We start from the raw sequence: 11,902 nt of genomic DNA, 5'->3' as shown, positions 1-11,902 counted from the left end.
ACTGAGGTTCTGAAGAAAGGTAATAGGACTGGCATGGAACAGGTGATCATAACAGCACAACTCAGACGGGCAGGTCATGCATTAATGTCAGAAGAAAAGAATTCCAAAAGTCATATTGTAGTCAGAACTGAAGGGAGATCACACAGAAATCGTGGATGCCAAAAGAAAAGGTGTAAGGGCCGATTGAAACAAAACCCCAAGAAATGTGATATTGACAAAGAAACTTGGGAGGAACTAGCCAGAGGAGGAGTTATGTGAAGGGCTCTGATAAACAAAAGCAACCTCTACTTTGAAGCCAATAGAATAACCAAAGTCTAACAGAAAAGGGATGATCATAAGGAGAGACAACTGAACCCAGCTCATCAAGACTCTTCTAACATGTGATGTCAGAGCTCCTATAGGACTCAATAGCCAAATGAGGGTTCTCAACAAGTGATGTTCCCAACCTGTCTTCAATGATCGGCTCTGATGGACAAAATAAGAAGAACCCAAGGCTTCATAGGCTGGTTGCTTACCTCGTATCCAATATTCTCTTCCCCACTTTTCCAAAGTGCAATTTTGAGCTAACTGCGTCTGTTCTGTGATGAGTTTTGACTTGCATTCATTAGAAGATATTGATCCAAATCTTCTGCAAAGATCTTCTTTGTATTTTACCTCTTGGTTTTCCTACTACTTTCAACTTAGCTAACCTTCATCATTACCAGATTGCCATCAGAATTGGAATCAGCCCATTAAATTGTGCTCAAACCAGGTGTTAGCTGTCATAACTTTCCTGCATTATTTTACAGAACTGTATTAGGAAGTCTGACCTATCATTACTGCCGCCAAGGCTAAAACAGCCTGCTATTAAACCATTGCTTCCTTCACCAACAACTGCACGGAAATCCCCCAGTCCTATTACGTAGTCGTTCCCTTGTCCGTGTTTAAATATTTGATCAATGTTATCATGCATTTCCTCTACTCTGCCATACACTCAGGGTCTTTAAACAACTCAGGAGAAAGTGCTGTCTTTGTAATGACATCTGCAAGTAATTAGACTTTCAAGTCCTCTGAGATAAGGACAATAAACCACAGATCCTGTCTCACAACCCTTTAATGTCCATAATCCTGTGGGACGTAAAAGAAGCCACACACGTGTCACAAAGAGTAGGGTATGTTTATCCCAGTGTTGTGGTCAGGCCTCATTTCATTCATTCATGGGTTGGGTGAGATCACTAATGAACAGATAGCGGCTGCCAGCGCCTCCTGTACATGTATACGCTGGTGTCCGTTGTTAGCCACCAGTTGATTACTTGTAAAAAGCACATGTGAATAGGAAATGTGCTATATAAATTCTTTACTATGACCATTACCACCAGGAGTCCATTATAAGGTTCTCCTCTCTCAACACACTTTCCTGCCTGGTTGTCCAGGAGCAGGGCAACAGCACTTTCTCTCCTTGTAACCCCAGAGTAAATTAAACGCACTTCATCGCTAATGAAGTCTCCTTTTTTGTTTTGAAATGCACTGCAGTAAGACCTGGAGATCTGCCTCTCCAGTCTTCCCATTTTGTACTTCTATTGCCTTGACATTGTTTTTACATTCCATACACCATTTCAAATCATCAAAGAGGAGGATTTCACATGTTCATCCTCTGCTCAATGTGGCAGCTTACCAAAGAAAGATCCTGGTAACGTCATCACATCTGATACTCTCCAATGTAGCCATGACAATATAGTCATACTACAAATCTATAAGCAAACTATGGTTTGCCATTGCCTTCATCAACCACGGTGGCTCTCTAACCAGGGCGAGTGGATCCCAGCATACACGCCAGCATCTGGCTGGACAGTGTCTACGCAGTTGGCCATGGAAGGCCCATCCACCAATGCAACTTTTGTTTTATTCTTCTCCTCATGCCTTCTGGCGAGCCAGTGTCTGTGCTAAGACTAAAGGGTACTGCAGCTTTCCTTAGGTAAGCTCCAGGTTAGTGGAGGGATGGAAGTGCCTAACATCTCCATTCTAGGCCGGCTGTCCAAGCAAGGTCTAGCCACTGACCTTTTAAGGTTTGTTAAGTATCCTCTCTTCCCATTAGTTACATGTAGTTGATTAGCCTGTTGTGAGAATTTCCAGGGAAGCGATTAGCCTACACTAAGGGCAAAGGCAATCTTCTGGTCAATTACCAACATGATCCAAGGCAGCAGTGCTTAGTTGATGTAAGGAATATTGTCAGCAACTGAAAGTTGTTGTAATTTGCACAAGAAATGGGTTGGGTAGATTTCACCTACATCTTCTTGGGCTAACTAAAACATGGTACAATGTACATGTAGAAGCAATTTGGGAAATTGTAAACTGAACAAGAACACACACTTTAGTGCAGTTGCATGGTGGAGATAAAAGTACATGGTTGTTTCCTTGTGGGGTCAAGATGTCCTTAGGAACCTCATCACCATCAACCTTAACAATACCATCAACCTTACAATATTTCACAGTGAATGGGAAAGAGAAACAGTCAGCTATTGTGAGTTGGTAAAAGAAAATGGCAAAAGTTGGTAAAATGCAATTCCAAAGCAAGTCTTATTTACAACAGGGTGGTAAATGCAAGACTCCTTATTTTGCTCAGGCATGCATAATGACTTTCTGTTTGCAATTATCTTTGGTCGTTCTAAAAAATTGAGAACGTAGACCTGGCGTGGCATCTGTGGGAATCACGAAAAGAAATGTTAGTGTGGCATAACTTCCTTGTAAAGAAATGGTTTTCAAGGCAATGAAAGACCTTTTTGCTCAGAAACTCTTGGAGTAGTGCTCATGAACTTTTAAAGATGCTCTTCAGTATGTGCTTTAGCTAGTGCAGAAAGCCAATTATCTTGTTCCATGAAGATCATGCATACATGTACTGAGTAACCCTTTGTAAGAGCAAATGAGGGGATTGTGAAGAGATTTATATTGCACAGTGGAGAAATGGTACCTGTGCAAGCCAAAATAATTAACTGAGTTCAAGTCATTGATTGATTCTGTGTGGATAGAGGCTGTTAGAATGACCTTCCAATCAACCCCACAAGGAAAATCCTGTTTGAGATGATTGACTCAAGCTCAGACTCCAACTAGACATTGCTCAAGATGCAGGAACCTCAAAACAGAGTTTAATAGTCTAATAGAGTACCAGCAACAGGTGCAAAGATATTGTTGTCATAAAATGCTGCTTAGCCCTGAGAACAGAAAAGTTCATCGGAGTGGAGCTGTTGCATCTCTTGTGATTGCAAAGACGATGTCAGGGTTAGAGGAAAACTAGAGGTCATATTGCTGCAGAATTGAGACACCATTTTGCTCCTGGCAAGTAAACAAGTTTTAAAAGTTAGCTATGTTTTATTTGTATCTGTTCAGAATATCGTGAAATTAACTTGAAGGCATTTGCAACAAGTAATAATGGGTTTGAATCCCAAGTATTGGTTAAATATTCTCTTTTTTAATGTTTATAAAGTCAATATAAAACTTTAAAAGGGCTTGCTTAATAATGATCCACCATGCTTTGTCTGTAACCCTCATTTCCAAATTTCAGTACTCCTTAAGGACGCACAATGACAAGATGTTCCCAGCCCTCGGTCTCTGATGTGAGAGGATCTTGGGCAGTGTGCTCTAACGTTTGTAAGGTTATACTTAAAAAATAGTCAGTCAATTTTCAAAGTCTCTTTTTCACTTCTTTAAAGCTCACAGAATTAATTATTTAACTCTTTAGCATAGTGTTCTCTATGGAAAAAAAAAGTGGAAAATCAAAAGGCAGTCATTATACTTACACACCATCTAGTGCTTGATAAAGTTCTTCCTCTTTCGGCTGGGGTTACTGCAGTGTTTGCAAGTACACATTCGTATGGAACTGAAACCTTAAAGTAAATAATGAGGTTAATTTTTATAAACAACACCCTGTTTGTAATGACTCACCTTCTCATTCGAAATCATCTTTTAGTTTATAGCATCTGGTCATGTGTGGTTGCTGATTATTCTAAATACGAAATTTGCTGAAACAGAATCACAGTCAGTTTTACATGGCACTTCACATCAGCAAAGTGACTTTAAAAAAAAGCAGACTGACAAGAGTTTTTCTTTGTTTTATTGATTTTCATTCATTGTAGTTACAAGGTTTTATAAGCTAATTCAGTTAGTTGCCTTTCGTTTGATACCCTGAAAAGAAAAAGCACCTGTTGAAGGAAAGCAGTGTTAGTACCTGTGGAGGCAATTAATCTTGGTTAGAGAATGAGGAGACTGACAGATGGTTTTTGTTTCTTTTATTTGTGATAAGTCAGCAGAACATATTACAGTCTTTTGTTTTATACATTACTGTCATACCCTGAAAAGTAAAAGCACCTGTTGGCACAAAGTTGTGTTAGAACCTGTGGAGGCAATGAATTGTTGTTAGCGAAAAGTTCTTTATTTATGCAGTACTGCAGTAGCTCTTTGTGTTAATCATCTTTAAATGACCAGCTTGACAACAGGTTTAGTGTTAAAAGTTTTATTTCTTTCTTTTAATAGTTACAAAGCAACCTTGACATTACTTATTAAGTACTCCACTGCATCTGAAGGTGTTGATGGTGGGGTGCGCACTTATGCTGCAAAAATTTGGGTGCCTGACAAAACCAAGAATATTTTCAGGGCTTTCCAGGGCATTGTCATTGTCATAGTGAATGGCGAGTTCTTCATGTAGCTATGGCGGAATAGCAGTAAAATGATCGAAGTGTTGACGATGAATCGAATAGTGAATCCTGTAGTTAAGAGCAACGAAAAATCGAATGAAGTGTGCATTCGGAATCGGCTGAAAAATACAGGAGTTCCACATACCTCATGCCAGGTTGTAGTGTGTTGCCTCAGACCCATTGACATGATACAACTTTTGTTGCCAAGGGGTAGTGCAGTGTGGTGCACTGCTAATCCCCTAGGCCTGGCCTATCGCAGGTTAGAATCCTGGTCTAGATCTGTTTCAATTCCTGAAACAGATTTTGACAAAAGTTGTGCCATGAAAATTGGCCTTACCTTGTATGGGTTGCTGTTACGTGCCAGTCTCCATTTCAGCCTCTTCAATGTTTTTTTTTGCCAGGACTTCACTTACCCGAAAATGGGAACCAACCAGCCAGTTATTAAGTATTGACAGGTGTCTCAACATACATTTAAAAAATCCCCGTCAATGATAAACGCATTTTTGAAGCGAAAGAATTTAACTTTTGGCAGAACAAAAAGGCAAAGGTTTTTAATCTGCCTCTTGCAAGTTGAAGCAGCTGTGTATTTTTAAAATGAAGTGCAAGTTGTAATAGCTATTCTGTCAGTATCAATAGGTATTAAAACTATTTGGGTTAATTTAAAGTGATGTCCTTTTATCCTCGGCTCTGTTTTGAGCAGTCTTCGCCTCATTGGCAGCTACTCTAACTACTTAACGCGAGTCATTTCAAAAGTAGTATTTTGCTTATTGAGGTCTTCAGCTGGCTGGTTCCAGTGCAATTCCACAGGTGCCCTTAAGAACCATTGATTGTACTTAGGCTGGGACTGTTGCTGATCAGTGTCACTGGATTCTTGCAATTTGCAGATGTTTAATGTGAATGCTACTAGTCCTACTGCCTGCCATATGCAATGCAGGGCTTTTTGACAGGAGGTTCCTTCCACAAGGTAAAACTAACAAGGAGACAATAGTTATTGTCAATGTCTCAGTGTTACCACCACCATAGTGGAAAAAATCCTCCCATCTCACTCTCTTGGAGTGCTAACTATAACTGACTGCCTTTCCTCTTGGTCTTCAGGTCAGATGCATCCTTCTTAGTCAGTTATGCTTAACATAATATTATAAAAAACTTGGACTAGGATGTGTGGATTGTCCCGTGAATTCCCTTGGGTAGCCTGTAAATGAGGTGTCGCCTCTTAATTAAGCAATTTAAGAAAGAGAAAGAATGCAGCCTCATCACAGCGTTACCCTAGTGAGTACTTAGTTGACACCTATGGTTTACCTAACCTATCCCCGCAAGGCTGAGGTAAGCAGTTACCACATTGCCATTGTAAATTAACTTTTGTTTGGTCAAACTGAATTTTCCCAGTCTAAAGTGTAGTTTTTAAAGAGTATCGTTTGGAAAAAATCATTTTTAAACGCAAGAGGTAAAGCCACAACAGACATTGCGAGCCTAACCTAATTGTGTTAAGTTTTACTACAGAGACCACTCAACTTGAAGGAAGTTCCCAAATGAGATCTCCCCACAAAATTGGAATGGCCTGTTATCTTAATTATTGTAAGTGTCTGGTTGAACCTTGCGAGATTAAACCTTCACTTGACTCAGCACTGGGTCTGGCAAGTGAAGTGTATCGTGTGAAAAAAATTTAATTTCAGTGCATGCAACTAAGCGGGAGAACTTGCGAAAGATGAAGTCTTCATTTGTAGAAAAAATGTCAGGAACTCCATTGGTAGATGACCATCCAAATGACATCAAACCAAAGTCTCTGGAAAGAGTAACTAGAAAGGAAAGCTTCTAGAAGATGAAGTCATCATTGGTAGAGAAACATTTCAGGAACTCCAATTGTAGATGACCAACAAGGTGACCTGAGATGAAAGTGTCGGAAGACAAAGTGCGGTCCTTTAAGCCGAAACAAAGACGAACAAAGCCGAAAAGAGTATTCAACGATGATGAAGAAGCCGATCAAAGTCCAGTCGTGAACCGAAATACCTGCAAAGGAACCCAAACCTAATGGGAGCTTAAAGGGAGGAGCCATCCCGTACCATGGGTTTCATTAACTAATCTAACTACAATAATAATTATTATTAAGTTAAGCCGAATGAAGAAGCCAATTGACTTCTGAGCAAATGCATGTGTGTGCAAAGTATGCTTTGCAAGATTCAACCAGAGCTTAATTATTTTAACCCCCCTTTCCCCAACCCTCAGAACGGTGCACTTACTTGAGGTAAGAAGACTTTTTCAAAGAAGTGCTTTTCTGTTTCATGTTGGGAAGTGAAGGTCTGTTGTTGCAGAGGCTGAATTTTGAGTTTACTGTTTTCAAGAACTGAAGTAGTGGAAGGATAAAGATTTTTGTAGGATCTGGTCTGGCTGCAAGTGAAGTGGCTCCCTTGTGATTGTTGATTGTTTGGGACTGATGGTGATGATTGGGTTGCCTGTGATCAAAGATGGAAGTCATGCTGGCCTCTTTGCTTTCAATAACCTGAAAATGTAAGGTTAAAATGCAATTTAAATTTTTATTTTTGCCACAATTCTCAGTATTATCATTTACAATACTATAACATTCTATTAATGACATTTAGTGGTAAGGAAGCGCATAAAGAAACCAGAAGGGTTATTTGATGTGGGTTCTTCAAAAATAACATTAGAAACTAACAGTAATGAATTTTTCTCTTTTTTTAAGCACACACACACACACGCATTAATCTCGTCAAGTAAAAACCAGTGAATAAGATCACAAGAGAAGATAATCCTTAAGCTTTTTCTTAAACAACCCAAAACTATCAGCATTTTGGATTTCATGTGAAAGAAAATTGTTAAATTATGTTTCTTGGATTCATTTCTTCTCATCTCGTATAATTATGACTGAATCTATGTTGCTAGCCATTGTCCTGTCATGGAAAAGTTTTGAAATTGTTGTTTGCAAGTAGCTGGAATTTTTGCTGTTGAAGCCAAGCTTAACTGACAAATGAAGCAAGGCAGATTTTGAACAAATAGCCCTTTCCTTGTTGCATTCAAGGTGGGATATAGCCAAATCAAAAGTCTTTTGGTCTGTTATGTTATTATTGTCTTCAACTCAGGCTCAAGGAAAATTGGTAATTAATCTGTTTGGAATTCAGTAGGCATATTTTACAGGTCACAAGTTATTGTTTTAACAATTCTGAAACAACCCCAGCTATTTACAAATGTTTTGGCAGAAGGATAGCTTTAATACAGGGTTAGGGTTTCTTCAAAATTTTCCTCCAGTTGTTTTCCCATGTTTTACCTCCCATTTGTTTCATAAGCTTTATCTTCTCAAATTTTACTGACCTGGTGAACAAACCTGCCCACACGTAAGAAAACAATATTTTAAGAACCTGTTTGGCTAAGAATCCCATGTACATGCAAACTCCCCTTTCCTCATGAACTTGTTCCAGTTTAAAATGTGAAAATGGTTCTTGTTACCACAGCCAGAGTAGTGCAACCAGAAATAATGATAGTGATCTAAATTAGTGTATGGCTTATTTTCTTGAGAGAAAAAAGGGGCTGAAATGCAGTCAATGTAATAACGAGAATTCAGACCAGGGATAAAATCTTGCTATCTTGGAGAAATTTTTGTTTTTGCGTATGGATTTTAGTTTTATATGTTCTATTTGCCTTCACTGGTAGAAAAAACTTTCAGGAAATCCAATTGTAGGTTACCAACCAGGTGACCTCAGGTCAAAGTTTTAGAAGACAAAATGTGGTCCTTTTAGCCAAAAGAAAGGGGAAAAAGCTGAAAAGAATATTTGACGAGACTGAAGAAGCCAAGCAAAGTCCAGTCTTGGGCAGAGTGATCTGCAAATTAACCCATACTTAATGAGAGCATAAGGGGAGGAGTCATCCCACACTGCAGGTCTCACTAACTAATACAACTACAATTAATTAGGTTAAGGCTAATGAAGAAGCCAATAATTTATTATTGACTTCTGACAGAGTGCATGTGTATGTGTAAAGTATGCTTTGCAAGGTTCAATTGGACCTTAATTATTTTAACCCCTCTTCCCTCCCCCCCTCCCCCCCACCCCCCAGACCCCAACTCCTATAACAGTGCACTTACTTAAGTGAAAAAGACTTAATCAAAGAAATGCCTTCTGTTTCAGGTTGGGAAGTGAAGATCTGTGGTTTCAGAAGGTGAATTTTGGGTTTGCTGTTTTCAGGAGGTAGTGAAAGGATAAACATTTTGGTAGGATCTGGTCTGGATGCCAGTGAAGTGGCTCCCTTGTGATGCTTTATTGTTTGGGACTTATGGTGATGATTGGGTTGCCTGTGATCAAAGATGGAGGTCATGCTGGCTTCTTTGCATTCAGTAACCTGAAAAAATAAGGTTAAAATTCAATTTAACTTTTTTTTTTAATTTTATTTTTGCCGCAATTCTCAGTATTATCATTTACAATTCTGTAACATTCTATTAAAGACATTTAGTGCTGAGGAAGCTCATAAAAAAACCAGAAGGGTTATTTGATGTGAGTTCCTGAAAAATAACATTAAGCATTAGGCTGAAATAGTATCACCCAACTAGTGGACTAATGCAAATGCTGCATTTTGATTGGCTACGCTACTAGAGGACTATTAATAATAGTCCTTGAGTAGTGAAAAGCGTGATGTTTTCTTTCGTTTTATTCCCAAGTAAATATATTTTCAACATGCATTTGCTAACTATATCGTTGCCTTTTCTGTCCGACTAGTTGGGTGATACTAAAACAATTAGACCCTTTGCCCTCAAGGACCACGGGTCAATAGCCCATTCGGCTTTGCCTCATGGGCTATTGACCCGTAGCCTGCAAGGGCTATGGGTCTAATTGTTAATTAGAAACTAACAGTAATGAATTTTTCTCTTTTTTTAAACACACACACATGCAAATCTCGTCAACTAAAAACCAGTAAATATGATCACAAGCGAAGATAATCCTTAAGCTTTTTCTTAAACAACCCAACACTATCAGCATTGGATTTCAGGTGAAAAAAAATGTGAATTATGTTTCTTGGATTCATTTCTCCACATCTCATATCTCACTGAGTCTATGTTACCAGCCATTGCCCTTTCATGGAACAGTTTGAGGCCATTGTTGCTTGCAAGTAGCTGGAAATTTTTGCTGTTGAAGCCAAGCTTAATTGACAAATGAAACAAGGCAGAGTTTAACAAAATAGACATTTCCTTGTTGGATACAAGATAGGATACAGTCAACGCGCATTTCTCTTTGGCTATTTACCGGTAGTTAGTATTGTCGTCAATTCAAGCTCAAGGAAATATTTGTAATTAATCTGTTTGGAATGCAGTAGGCTTATTTTACAAGTCACAAGTTATTGTTTTAACAATTCTGAAACAACCCCAGCTATTGACAAATGTTTTGGCAGAAGGATAGCTTTAATACAGGGTTAGGGTTTCTTCAGTATTTTCCTCCAGTTCCTTTCCCATTTTTTACCTCCCATTTGTTTCATAACCTTTATCTTCTCAAATTTTACTGACCTGGTGAACAAGCCTGCCCATACAAAAGAAACAAAGTTTTTAAGAACCTGTTTGGCTAAGAATGCCATGTACATGCGAATTCCCCTTTCCTCATGAACTTGTTCTGATTTAAAATGTGAAAATGGTTCTTGTTACCACAGCCAGAGTAGTGCAACCAGAAGTAATAATAGTGATCTAAATTAGTGTATGGCTTATTTTCTTGAGAGAAAAAAGGGGCTGAAATGCAGTCAGTGTAATAACGAGAATTCAGACCAGGGATAAAATCTGGCTATCGTGGAGAAATTTTTTGTTTTTGCACATGGATTTTAGTTTACATATGTTCTATTTGTCTTCACTGGTAGAAAACAAATTCAGGAAATCCAGTTGTAGATTACCAACCAGGTGACCTCAGGTGAAAGTTTTAGAATACAAAAAATGTGGTCCTTTTAGCCAAAAGAAAGGAAAAAATGCTAAAAAGAATATTCGACGAGACTGAAGAAGCCAATCAAAGTCCAGTCTTGGGATGTGATCTGCATGGCTTATTTTCTTGAGAAAAAAGAGGGGCTGAAATGCAATCAGTGTAATAAGGAGAATGCAGACCAGGGATAAAATCTGGCTATCTTGGAGAAATGATTGTCTTTCCATGTGTATTTGTACTTTCTTGTATGTTCTATCACCACTATCAATTTATTCTGAGCAAAGTGTTTACCTGCTGAAGTAGATTTTTTAAAAATTGTTGTATTATTTCAGTGTACTGTATAGACCACTTCCATAAAATTAATAGTGACCACTTCCGTATTCTTCTGTTTTTATGTTAATTAGACCTCACGTCATTGCGAGGCTAGAAAGGCTCATTAGAATTAAAAGAATATTTTATTAGGCCGCCATTATGAAAGAGGTCTATATCCTCTTGTCATCTCCAAGATGCTGTTGCCTTATAGAGTTTTGATTATGAAGGTAAAGTTAATCTTGCATTTCAAGTGGCCAAAGATTTTACTTTCTATCTTTTCTTGACAATTTGTGATACTCTGTGCTTTGTCTAATCATTTGGTTTTCAATTCAGTTTTTCTCCAAAATATGGTAGGAGTCCAACTGAGATATTTACATGTTCAAGCCTTGATCCTTGTCTCCAACCATGCCCCCTTCTAATGCAGATTAAAAACTTCAATAATAGTAATGATGATGATTATATATCAAGTCTCAGTCTACCAAACTAAGGGAATTTAAAGCAGATCAAATAAATTATTGGTTTTGGGTGCATGATAGGGGAAAACCGGAGTACCGGATGAAAAACCTCTTAAGCAGAGTAGGGAACCAACAAACCCATTTGTGGGAGGTGAGTGCTCTTACAATTGCGGTAACCCTGCAACCCGCTTACCCTCACCCCCCTCCCACATCCCAAGTTCAAAAATTCAAATTTGTGCTAGAGATTGTTTTCACCTGACGTCACAGCGGCCATGTTGGTGCACAGAAGAATAGAGGAAATATTTTGTTGGGAATTTGACTCTATTATAGTGCAAAACATGAGCTATAATTTGCTGTTGTTTTGTGTACCAACATGGCCGTCTTATCACTTGATTGAAAACCATCTATAAATTATTACCGTATATTTCAAGATAAGCGTGATAAGAGACCATCCGTTGAATCTTTGATAGATGGTTTTCACGTGAGGTCATCGCCGCCGTGTTGGTGGACGAAAACAAAAGATCTCTCATTAGCGTCTTTTGTTCGTCCACCAGAAGTCGTATGTTTC

At 38.6% G+C, this 11,902-nt stretch overlaps 1 long non-coding RNA gene across 1 annotated transcript; it reads left to right on the top strand.

Annotated features, from left to right (window-relative positions):
* Positions 1 to 6,222: 6,222 nt before the first annotated feature.
* Positions 6,223 to 10,779, top strand: LOC138022948 (uncharacterized). Its single transcript, XR_011126686.1, has 2 exons — positions 6,223 to 7,172; positions 8,804 to 10,779. It is a non-coding gene; the product is annotated as an uncharacterized lncRNA (long non-coding RNA).
* The last annotated feature ends 1,123 nt before the right edge of the window (positions 10,780 to 11,902 follow it).

This window comes from Montipora capricornis, chromosome 11 (assembly GCF_036669925.1).
Source record: "Montipora capricornis isolate CH-2021 chromosome 11, ASM3666992v2, whole genome shotgun sequence".
In the NCBI taxonomy this organism is placed as follows: domain Eukaryota; kingdom Metazoa; phylum Cnidaria; class Anthozoa; order Scleractinia; family Acroporidae; genus Montipora; species Montipora capricornis.
This window is presented reverse-complemented; position numbering and strand designations above follow the sequence as displayed.